Source organism: Liolophura sinensis, chromosome 8 (assembly GCF_032854445.1).
Source record: "Liolophura sinensis isolate JHLJ2023 chromosome 8, CUHK_Ljap_v2, whole genome shotgun sequence".
NCBI lineage: Eukaryota > Metazoa > Mollusca > Polyplacophora > Chitonida > Chitonidae > Liolophura > Liolophura sinensis.
This window is the reverse complement of record NC_088302.1, coordinates 43,507,416-43,518,353: the sequence shown is the minus strand read 5'-3', so window position 1 is coordinate 43,518,353 and position 10,938 is coordinate 43,507,416.

Below are 10,938 nucleotides of genomic sequence, written 5' to 3'. Positions count from 1 at the left end.
AAGGTGCTTTTGGTTTACCAAACAGAAAGCTATGTCGGTATTTTCTAGATAATACAACCCGGTGTATTTATCAAACCATTCCTTTTGAAACTTTCATTTAACGATAGTGTTTTTTCCCAAACTCACGGAACGGAAAATCAATCGAACTGGGTTGACTGGCAGTAGATGACACACGTGCCATGCGAGTACGCTGTGGGGGTAATTTGGGACCCAGAATTCGAAGGCTCGTTGTCAGCGCATACAGGTTATTCTTCGACAACCTCTGCCGGAGGAGATGGGTTCTGACGAATTTCTAAACGTGATTTTAGAGAGAAATAGTTTAGAATCGACATTTCGAATTTTTATTTTCGAAATATTAAGTTTGAGTGAAACGAGCAATGAATTAACCAGATTGCAGATTACAGTGCTTCTACAAGTATGCCTAGGGCTGTAATGGAATCCGGTTACTGGACGATATTTATACACAGGCTGTTATATCAAAACAGCGCCATCTGTGCTGTCAGACTAGCGCCTTTTGTGCAGTCTGCTGACGGCCCACAGATTCAATATCGTTAAAGTGAGTAAATTATCTGCAAAAATATACTCTTTGGGATTTTAAATATAGATGACGACATCATTTTCCGATTTGTATAATCGTTTTAACCCCGAATTTCGAAAATTTATTTGGCACTAGGTGAAAAAATATGGTAGGCCTACCCCAGTAATGTACAGGGTGTCCCAGAAGTCGTGCACCATCCTGATTTTCATTTTTTTTTCTGTGTTTCAGATTTAATACTGATTTAAAATTTTTCCCTCTTTCAGAGTTAATTGTGGCTAATAATCTAACAGTACAAGAAAGCGCTGAATTGGTTTTTATGTTTAAAAGGGAAAGGGCAACACACCCCTTTTCCAATTTTCGCTACCTGGTGAAAGTTTGACGCCCCATATTTCACCCCAGCAATTGCATTTTTCTGCGCCATTGGGCACCGATATGTTTGTCAATAATAAGAATTTAGCACGTCATATATCTTAATGTAGTTCCTAATTTTAGACGCCAGAAATCGCTTTCAACGTCTCTGTGGCCGTCTAGCGGGCCCTGAACCCTCGCCTCTTGGGCTGTGATGGTCAGGGCATTCTTAATTTGCTTCCGCCGACCATGAACACAGATCTAAAAAGATGTCTGAAAGTAAACACTAGTGGTGAGCAAGTCGTACATTGGACAATTGGACTTTGAAACACGAGATCATTGCATACTTGCTTCCTGTTTAGGGCGGGAAAACACACAGAAAGGCGAAAACATGAAAGCGAGCTCTTTTCCAGCATAGCATCCGTTGAGTTGAGAATACATCACAAATTCAACTTGTGGGGATGTTATTTAATAGGATTACTCTCATTGCTTTTATTTGGAAGTGAAAGCATTCGAGACATGAAAGCATATAATACAGAAACAGGAGACACCGCAGTCTCTGTTTTGAATACAGATAGCATATTTGGCGTTCTGAAATCAATAGGTGTCACACTTCCAGTGAATGAAATCTTCCGAGACAGAAACTAGAAACCTGCATATAAGCCAATGCACAGCATTAATCACATTCTGTCGTCCATACTTCGCATTGATCTCGGGCTATACAAATTAAGGCTTTGCAAAATGAGTACTTTGGCTATTAAAGCACTGGTGCTAGCCTTTTAAATGGACCAGTGCAGTATGCAATATCTAGTAATAATGGTTCCGTGCGGGTAATGCTAAACGGTCCCCTTGTGGACACCCCGCGGACAACTTTTTAATAAAAAATGCTTATTTGCTGAAGGCCATTCAAATCGGACGACATTGTTCACAATGCTAAATATACTAGACTGTAACATGGGTTGTTTATGGATGTACCAAGTCTTTCACAAAAGTGCAATATATACTCCATGCTGAATGGGATTGACTAAATGTAATATAACACAAATCACGACAAAATCCTAACACGCACTGATTTCAGCTTTCGGAATAATCTTGTTCCATTTTCAAGAAATATGGAAAATTAGGCATATTTGCACTCGCTGGTGGGCATATTTCAACGAGATTGAAACAAAGACTTTACAAAATAATAATCGCCACTGGCCGCTTATCTGAGTCGGTCAAATACTTCGGAAAGGGAATGGTTAAGTGTAACCTGTGTATATTGTATGTTTACCAGCAAAACTGTGTGCAATAGATAAAGAATAAGAAATAAAAACACAATATGCACACAGGTCTAACGTGTATACAACTGAAAAGCATAAAACAAAACAGCAAAGTATAAGTGAACTGTGCGTATAGTAATTATGGAATACCAAACTCAAAAAGGAATATCCAAAACGTATGCTAAACAGTAGTAATGGAACTGGTGAAACTTTGTTGTTCAGATCTGGTTTGTGTTGTGATATTCCGTTATTTTAGTTTGTATCGAGTGGGCATAAACGTGGGCCGCACTTTGACACTCAATATCTCCGAAACCCTCTTACGCCAGCTTCTTAAAATTTACACACTCAAAAGCCATTATGTCCTATAATTATACGGACCAAATTTCAATTTCATCCTTTAAGATTTCTGTTCATGGGACCAAACTCAAAACAGTCAAAAACGCATGTTCCGGACATTTCAAAATGATGTTCTACCTTGCTTTATTTGAAAAGGTGATCAGTTGATTCTCCATTTTCTCGGTCGACGGCGCGCAAACGAATTTCCTTAAGAGTAATTTTTACCGGCAGTTCTTGATGAGTGTCACACAGGTGCAGCGCGCGCTCTACTCATGACACCTGACAGGTGATGCAATGTGCGTTTTTGAGGCTATGTTTTCATTTTAACCCTGTGTACAGACTACTCAAGCTACGACCTCGAAAATTGGTCATTATATTAACAAAATCATGCCATTTGAATGTTTAAAGTTTGAAAGGGTTTGAACAAAGGATAATGGAGGAATACAGCATCACAGTACGGCCCATGTTTTTATGCTCTCCCGATATATGTCTGGTTATAGGCTAACCTAGTGGAGGTTCCGCAGGATTGTGTCTTGTAGCTAAGCAGTGCTGTCCAACAGCTGAGAACTTTCTTTACCTGATACAGTACGCATCAATTATGTCTTTAAGGTGCCTTGTTTGCAATTAGAATTATCAATGTGATCGCTGTAAGTTCCTCTCTGACTATCCAGCCCTAAGCGGGAAGGTCTTTCGGCAACTGTATGGTTGTGAGTTTCCCCTATATTCTGTCCGGAATCCTTCCCCCATAACGCTGGCCGCCGTCATATAAGTGAAATTTTCTTGAGTACGGCGTAAACCATCCATTTTTTTTGTTTATACCAACATTCGTAGAACTTTTGTACCAAAGAAGAAAGACTCCAAATTCCATGTTAGACAAAAATTAAGAAAAGCTTTACAGTATGCAGTAACTGTTGTATCAAAATTCGATAAAAAGTATTACAAACTTCAAAGTGGTTGCCATAGACTGACCACTCCTACCTGCTACGGGTGGTTTTTTCCGGAGTATTTTTATAAGAAATACATTCAACATTATACCCACTGAGTTTTACAAATTCTTTGCTTTTCCAGTCATTCCTTGCATTTGCGATGTTTATGAAGCTCCTATCTGCAGGCATCACTGCATTGTCTCGATTCATTTCAAATTTAAAAAGTACTAGATATATTTAAAAAAAAAAACATATATTGCCAATACACTCCCCCACATCCCAGTTGCTAAATATAATAAGTGTCATATAAAAAATCTAAAACATAAATGTTTATTTATAAATTTAGTTATGTGTTAAAACTGTTAAGATTGTTGTTAAAACCACTATCTTCTCGTACACGTTAGTGGTCAGTTTTAAGGGCAGAGAAAACCAGTGTGCCTAAAGTATATCATCGACTTTGGGGGCAAATATTGACCAGAATTAAATCAGAAACATGCATCCCTGTGAGTCTGACATTTCAACTGTTTACATATACTACTTGCCTGCTTCATTTATAACTCCACCACAGCGTCTAGCTTGGAGTTAAAAGGATCAAAACGCTCATGCCATAGAATCTAACACAATGTGATGACACTTCTGGAATATACTGCTTTCCATGCTACAAAACCTTGCCTAGATTGATCTGCGCTGAACACTCACGACTAACTCAATATCTTTACCAGTGTTTTTTTTTCTAAATTCAAAAAATGTGCTCGCTTACAAAACGATTTTAAATCGATATTTCACTTGCATTAGACTTTAGGTTTTGATGATGGATATTTCAATCACTGTCACAGTGACATGTCACAATGCGTTTCCTGTCTTATTGATTTTTACACTCTGAGATTCCACTGCCACACCCTGCCATCTAGTTATGGAGAAAAGGACGCCTTGTTTGGATCAATTTTTTTTACATCTGCCTTTAGCTTGTTCGATGGCGAATTGATAATTAAGATGGATGTTTGACCCGTGCACTAATTGCATACAGAACCTCCTTTATCTCTGAATAATTCAAGGATGAAATCAAGGAAATCTCTGGTAAACATATTATCCTCATCGCCGCAGGTGTGTACTGAGACGAAAACAGCACCAGGTGCGATTAAGGAGGCCTACACACACGTGCCCTGAAGCAAAGATTATTCTCATTCATTGACAAACTTTTAGAGCCCTTAATCAACCCTAATGGTTAAAATTGTCATTACGTGTACAGGATAAACTCGTCAACTTGTCCAGTTGAAGATTCTCTTGGAATATATTCAGTTTCACGGTTCATCAGGATTGGATCGACTCTATTGATAAAAATCTGGTTACTTTTGACCCAGATATGACGTACCCCTAAAAAAAAACTAGTGTTTTTTTTCTAACGAAATACCGCTTGAGTTCACCGAAATTCGTAGTTATATCACAAACCTGGTCGTGGGTTTCCACCGTGCTCTGCCCGGTTTCCTCCCACCATAATGCTGGCCACGGTCGAATAAGTGAAATGTTCTTGAGTACGGCCTAAAACACCAGTCAAATAAATAAATAAAGAAATATCACAAACCTCCTGACTGAAAGCCGCACCCTAACCATCCACATCTAGATTCGAATAGGCGACCTCATTGGTGAGGGGGCCTGGCAGTCACAACCAGCGAACGTTTAAAACCGTTAGAGCAAGAAATGGGTTTCACTTGGAATATCTGTTGTGCTTATTTTAATTGAATTGATCCAAACTATATGGATCGGACTTCATGTCATAAGAGACTAACCTGGTTTTTGGAAGACGAGCATATGTGAACAGAAACTTGTGCAAGCAATTTAAAATGAGAAATCAACCAGCGCATTTTGGATCGAATGGGTCGATTCTCACGCACAATGTGTAACCCATTATGTCTGGGTCGAACAACCTGACCAAAACAAAATTCCAGTTAATTGTCGAAGCAAATAGGCTTGGGCCATCCTAACACTTTTGTAACTGGCCAATGTGTTTTTAAACGAGGCCACGATCATGACAATACGAACGTATATGTACATGTGTGTAGAGGGAAAGCTGAATCTATGCGCCGAAACCATTCGTATACCAGCCCTCGACCAAATAAAGACGTTCCAGGTCAATATTCGCAAGGTCAATTCCCAAAACAACGTAGAGCACAAACCACAAAGAACTACGGAACCATGTTAAGAGAAGCAGTCAGTAATGTTGGAAAGATGCCAGGTATGTTCTAGGCGACTGCATGAAATCAGTATTCAAATGGTATACCATGCTAGAATATCAGTTGTCGATAACAAAATATGTATATCAGTCACAAGGCGAGTTCCCAACATAAAGTTCATTACAAACCACCAAAGAACGAAGTCAGTATATAAAGTATGAAATGAAGACGGGTTCATGCAAAGAGGAAGCAATCAACAGTTTCCAGTGAAACCATCACCTTGGTCAAATATCTGACGAAAGGCGGTGATTTTTGAGGCTGCCAGTCTGGTTTCCTCCACCCATAAACCTGATACTAAATACATAAATATCTCCGCACAGTTTAGACATACACTCAGAGGAGATGTGCATTTTCTTTGAGCGAGAAGTAACTACTTTGAACAAACAAGTATGTCTCAACATGTGACCAAATATGCAATATTAGTCACGTGTTACAAAGCATAGATAACCTCGTATGTACTATTATCATGCAAATTATCGTATTGAAAGAAGTGGTTACCGGTAGTAAAAATGTAAAACTGATATGATCGTAGCCATATCAGAAATCGTTGTTGTCTTTCGTAATTTACTCTTTAGAAGTAAAGATTATTTAAGCTAGAGGAGAGAATCACCAGGAAAAACAACCAAAACTGTTTCTGAAATACCTTTATTTCTTTTTTAATTTATCCTAGCCTACTTTTTGTTTATTTTTTTCCGTTTTACCAAAATGAATTCAATCAAAGAACTCCCGTAAAGGCCTATATTACGTTACACTGGTCCTGTTAAAACAATGGCGTCACACAGACTTTCCCAACGGTAAAACAGAGGACGTAACGTCAGAATAAAATCTATTATTAATAAAGAATAAAGGTATTTTCTGACATAATTTTACTTGGTATTTTTGTGGTGATTACCTTCATGTTTGAGAAAATAAAGTATTCGCTATGAACCACTAATTGATCAGAAAACGTCTCTGAGTGTAGATCGTTTTGCTTCACACAACTCAATTTAAACTTAAGCAGTGACGACGTTCTTGTCTAGTACGCTACAGGACATATTTAGCGAAGTAAGGCAATTGCAATCAGTGTTAATGCCATTTCCTAAATTGCTTAAAAAAAGTAAGGTCCATATTGGTTATTTCAGCTATAGTACTTCATTTTTAGACAATTTGACAGAGAACTCTTACACCAGTTAACCATCCGCCCAGTTGTTTAACGGAAGTCTCCAATTTGAGACCCTAATCTGAAAAATTAATACAAGAAGTTGTCTTACGATGAAAACCACTTGCACACAAGATAATTAGTGGTCACTGAAAGCAGCAATTTCATTTTGTTTGCACTTTGAATTTTTCACGTCCTGATACAGACAGCAGGCGGGCCATTTATCAACACACACAGCTTATACCAAAAGACACTTACGTCTTGCAGGTATTATGGGTTACAGGCCGTCACCTCCGTCATTTCCGCCCCCTTCCCGCACACCCACACATGTGCTATGTGTTTTTATATTTTACATGCGGTGTAGTCAAATACAAGTAAATCCACGTACAGCTGCTTCTCCAGATGTCAGCTAAATACATGTAAATCCACGTACAGCTGCTTCTCAAGATGTCAGCTAAATACATGTAAATCCACGTACAGCCGCTTCTCAAAATGTCAACTAAATACAAATCTTATTTCACATTAGTTATTTTGCTTGACAAACTTCATCAACACTTTGGTCTTTCTTTTACTTGGCGTTTAGCGTCGAGTGCACACAGGCAGTTATGACTCAAGTTAAAAACTTATAATTTAATTTCCACATTTTTAAACTCTATACTTCATCCTTGCAGTACAAAAGCAGTGATGTTGACTAGGCAGTTATGACTCAAGTTAAAAACTTATAATTTAATTTCCACATTTTTAAACTCTGAACTTTATCCTTGCAGTACAAAAGCAGTGATGTTGACTATGGTTTACGATACCAAGGATTTACATCTGTTTTTTAACATTCAAATGACTTCACAAATAAATACATGCATACTACAAACTAGCGCTTGTGCTTAGTAGCAATGAAATCGCCCTGGTCTTTAAAACGGAAATAAGCAAACAGTTTACTGAAATTTTACATGTTTTTCTGTTCTCTTATTTAGTTGTTCTCTTATAGTCTTATAGTATCTCTTAAAACTGAATGTTCAAATCAAATTGTTCTAAAGCCAAATGTGTTTCGGTAAGTGTGCATGTATGTATTTGTGTGTAGATTTGGATATTTACACTTTTTTATGAAGTTTTGAACGATATATTCTGGATTTTTTCTTGTTACTATTTTGTCAACGAGTATGTCACAGAAAAAATAAAGCAGAAGTAACGCGCGTATCAAATTATTCCTAGAGATTTTTATTGTTACTAATAGCAACAAACAGATTCCATCAAAGTAATTTTGGAACGATTGGATCAGCTCATTTATATTTCTTGTCTGGATACGAATTCGACGGCAAACAGCTCTTACGTATCCTACCCAGCTCCTGGTGATATTTCCAAAAATGTACATCCTCAAAATAATGGAGAATGCAGCGAGCTATTTACAAATCTGGTGAATGAAATGAAATAATCCATTCTCCTAGCTCATTGCTATCACTGTCACGCCTCTTGAAAGCACAGGAGGAATTCATTAACGACGTATTTGGACAACCAGTTACACTTCAGTCTCTCAGATTAATAGCACATGTAGTTTACAGTTTTGGTATGTTAACCAATAATACAATTTTCTCAAATTAAGAAACCTCAAACCGAATGGCATATGAAGAAATTTCAGCAGATACTTAATAAAGATCCCACCAGTTCAGCTCCCATATGAAACAGTAAAATTGTACAGAATTCCATTGGATAATTATATATGATTTATTTATTGATTGATTGGTGTTTTATACTGTACTTAAGAATATTTCACTTACGATGGTGGCCAGCATTATGGTGGGTGGAAACTGGGCAGAGCCCGGGGGAGCCCTATGACCATCCGCAGGTAACTGACAGACATTCCATCGTACGGCCGGGGATAATACAGGCTGGGTGATGCTTTAGGGGTGGTAAATATATGCAATCGTCCATGTCAATGGATTTTAAGAAATCGCGTTTAGAATTCAGTCCGCTTGTTTAGATAAAATTAATAAGAGACATATCCAAATCACAGTCCAGGCCCTCAACCGACAAAACAATATTCAAAGTCAAATTCCCACTGGCCAGTTTCATAAATAAAATTAGCATCATAATCTCTAGGAACCCACGAGAGTTCCTAATAAAGTAATGTTTATGACAACCATAGAATTAGCCAATTAAGATAAGGAGAAATTCTTACCTTTGAGAAAAGAACTGCAGATATGATCAACAAGTTGCCGGTAGTGCCAATAAAACAGGCGAAGAAGAGTAGGCTGACGTATGGTATGGCCACATTCAGGTGGGTATAGAGGAACATATGGTCCTCATACGTTCCGTTTGCTGAAACGTTTGACAGTGTGTACACAAGGTCCATTTTGCCCTCGAAACAGCATGTGTCACGAAAAACGAGGTACCCAGAGCGTACTTATGTTAACCTGGCTGACTAGCTCCATCGCTGTCATCACTTGTACGCCCGCTCTCTCAGGTTTTGTTACCTCGCGGCTGTGACGTCAGCCCGGTGAATCCGGTGCTTAACGGTTACATTCACAGTATAAGTGGAAGCTTATACACATCGGCGTAAAATACCTCCAGATGTCCCAATTATTAACTTGCAATTAACTATCACCTGCGATCACATCCTGTCACTTTGTTTACGCAAAATAACAGACGTACATTTAGGCTTTCAAGAGCCTTGACAACGAGGACTGGGGTTTAAATCCTCCGCATCTAGAATCTACAGCAGTACAAACAAACCCATTCAATTTAAAGGGTTTGTCACCTGAATGTTTTATAAATTTACCCAAACTAGGTCGTCAACAGCCTGGCATCACGTCTGTTGACAACGAGGACTAAGATGTGAATCCGCTGCATCTCAAATCTACAACAGTACAAACGAGCCCTTTTGATTAAAAGTATTTGTTTGTTGGAATTTTTTTTTATAAATTTTCCAAAACTCAATAATCACTATATATGCCGTCTATATCCCTTTTTATGCAAACGAAATGCACACAATAACGCCCTTGGCTGCAAATATGCAGATAGTACAATAATTTCAATGAATTAGGTAAATAGCACAGTTCATGATTTTTCAAACATGTAACAACATGTGCTGCCAGAAAATAAAAACATCTCTCGGAAAGACATTTCGTGAGGTATTTCCCAGACATAAGGCTGATTAACTTGTGACGACACTGAAAACAGATGCATCGAAAATATCATAATTAGCCAAATAGCGTGAGCTTATTTTATCACGTCTGGGTATCGCAATGTGTTAATGAACCATCGACCTCATAGATTAGATTGATTTCTTTCTATAGTAACGACACTGAATTAGAACCAAGAAGATATGACCACCGAATAACATCAAGATATCCATGACTGACGTAAAACCGGTAAATACAAGTATATATAACCTACGGCAGTCCATGGGCCAGACATTATACCGGTACCGGGGCCTCCGTGGCTCAGTTGGTTAGCGCGATAGCGCAGCGTAATGACCCAGGAGCCTCTCACCAATGCGGTCGCTGTGAGTTCAAGTTCAGCTCATGCTGGCTTCCTCTCCCGCCGTAAGTGGGAAGGTCTGCCAGCAACCTGCGGATGGTCGTGGGTTTCCCCCGGGCTCTGCCCGGTTTCCACCCACCATAATGCTGGCTGCCGTCGTATAAGTGAAATATTCTTGAGTACGGCGTAAAACACCAATCAAATAAATAAATAAATAAATTATACCGGTACCACCTGAGGTGGCCAAACCTAATTGGTACTAACATGTTTATAGTCAGTAGAAGTAAATTAAGACGCGATAGCCTTTCTGCAATGATAGCTTATCATACATTTTGATAAAATTAAAATTAGCTTAGAAGGCGTTGCGTAAATTACAAAAAGAGAAACGTCAGTATATCGTGGACTCTCAGTTAATAATATTATAAGACCAATTTAAAAGGGTGGGTTGTATTGTTTATGAAGTAAAAAAATTTAGCACACCACATTTTGTCTATATTTCATGTACGCTATTAGCTGAATGTTCATTTGACCTGTACATTTGCATGCACATGTAAGATTTGCAAGGTTTTCAGTTGGTTTGATAACAGTTTATATGCCCAGCTGTGTTTTTCTTTTATTTACACTCATTATTACGGAGAGTTAAGGTAGATTAGCCCAGGTAAGTAAACGTTCATGTCATTTCCTT